The 2,284-nt window shown below is 43.5% G+C and overlaps 1 protein-coding gene across 1 annotated transcript in view; it reads left to right on the forward strand.

The window, feature by feature from the left end:
• The window catches only part of SLC39A3 (solute carrier family 39 (zinc transporter), member 3), a 14,735-nt gene that overhangs the window by 10,882 nt on the left and 1,569 nt on the right, over window positions 1-2,284 (forward strand). The window lies entirely within an intron of this gene.

Genomic DNA, 2,284 nt, shown 5'->3' on the forward strand with positions numbered 1-2,284 from the left:
AGCTGGGTGGAGGGTGGACAGCTGGGTGGAGGGGTGGACAGCTGTAGGATGGAGGTGGAATAGTTGAATGGATGATGAGGTCGTCGGGTTCCGTCAGTTCAGCTGTGGCTCACCACCGCCCTGTGAATAACAGATCAACACCTGCCCCGTCAGCAGGTCTCCCCCACGCTCACACGGTTACAGTCACTGTGTCAATCCATTTCTTCGAGGATCTTCTTTTGCTGACGATCTACCTTTCTCAGCATGGTGCATCTTTCCTATCTGACAGCATTTCCAAAGCATGTGACATGATAAGTCACTATTTTTGCCTCTAAGAAGCACCTGAGTTGCATTGCCTCCAAGACAGATCTGTTTGTTCTTTTAGTAGACTGTGATATTTTCAGTACTTTTAACCAACACCACAATTCAGAGGCATCACTTATCCTGTGATGTTCCTTATTCATTGTCCAACATTCAGATGTATTTGAAGCAGTTGAAAATATCATGACTTGAATCAGGCACATCTCACTCCTTAGAATGACATCTTTGCCCTGTAATACATCGGCGAGATCTTTGACGTCAGATATTCCAGTGCAACATGTCTTTTGCTCTCTTGATTGTAATTACTGTGGGTGTTGATTGTGGAATTATTGAAAGCTTTAATCTTTTCTTCATCTATCGTGATGTTGCCTATTGATTCCATTGATGAGGAGTTTTGTTTTCTTGTTACTGAGAAGTAACCCATATTGAACTTTTGATCTTCAACAATAAGTGCTTCAAGTCTTCTTCCCTTTCTGTAAGTGAGATTGTGCCATCTGCCCAGCACCGTTGATGAGGCTCCCTGCAATCTTGGTGCCACGTCCTTCTTCAAGCCCAGCTTCTTGAATTATTTGCTCAGCTTTCAGATTGAATAGGTATGGAGAAAGGGTACACCCTGACACACCCTTCCTGGGTTTAAACCAAGCAGTGTCCTCTCTTCTTTCAGACAACAGGTTCTCGGTGGAGTTTTCGCTCAAGCACAATTAAATGTTCTGGGATTCCCATTCTTTTCAATGCTACTCATAATTTGTTATGATCCACACAGTCAAATGCCTTTTCATAGTCAATAAAACTCAAGGAAACTTTTCTTAGTATTCTTTGGGGCCTTCTCTCGTGATCCCTTTTGGAGCGGTCAGCAGAGGTACCATCTTTTCATCTTAAGAGTTGTGGAGAGTGATATTCACATAATGCACCAGTCATTTAAATAGTCCTCCGCTCCAGATGGGAAGAGACCTGTCATTGCACCTTCGATGGCTATTTAAGACTTAGATGGAGTCTTAGAAGACTCCAGTGGCTTCATCAAAGGAGGGTGGAGCACATTGCCTTTGTAGACTGTGTTTCACCATTTGATCTTAATGTCCCTAGAGACTATGGCTTTGAGCTCCTGGCCCAGAACTCATCCCCTCAGGGTGTTTGGTTGTGGTGGAGAAGTCTTCATCTGGTGCCCCGTTTGCTCCACCATATGCATAGATCTGTTCACAGCACTCACAGGACATGCAGAAACAACCAACTGCCAAATCTATATGGTCCTGAGTCGAGTCTCATTTGCTGAGGAATGCCTATTCATATGATCTGTTGATCTACGATATATGAATCTACTCATAGATTATTCTGGAAGCAGGAGTAGCACCCACTTCCTAAACAACCTGCCTCCGGAAACTCTGTGAGCTTTGATAAATGTCGATAGTTGTAGAGGGGCTTCAGGCCTTTTGTTCATAGTGTCGCGATGAGTCGTGCTCGACTCGAAAGCAATCAGCAGCAGCATCCTCTGCTTTAACCAAGTTCCATTTGACATTAACAATGGTATCCCTTTGCCCAAACCATAAAGTTCATCAGAGACAAGCTGGAATCGTCTTACATGGCCTAGTCTATGGTATAAAGAGACTTCCAAATACAGCCAGAAACGCTCAGTCTGGAGAGGATAAAACTGATGAGTGGGACCTTCTAAAGAATAAATCCCTGTGCACATCAAACACTTTTCCCAACAGTGAAAAGAAAAACTACTGACTGGGGAAAAACATTTGGCAATGCCATTTCAGACAAGGGTTTCATATCAAAAGTTTACAGAATCCTGAAGGGCCTCCACAAGAAAAAAATGACTGATCAGACAACTACAAAATAGGCAAAAGACATGGAAAGACAAAGGAAGGTGCAGATGGATGGATAGATGTATGGATACATGGATAATTGTATGGACGTATGGATGGATGCATGCACAGATGGATGGATGCATGGATGGGTAGATGGGTGGATGGATGGATGGATG

The sequence above is a fragment of the Elephantulus edwardii genome, unplaced genomic scaffold, assembly GCF_000299155.1.
Source record: "Elephantulus edwardii isolate Elephantulus edwardi_28Jun2011 unplaced genomic scaffold, EleEdw1.0 scaffold00217, whole genome shotgun sequence".
NCBI lineage: Eukaryota > Metazoa > Chordata > Mammalia > Macroscelidea > Macroscelididae > Elephantulus > Elephantulus edwardii.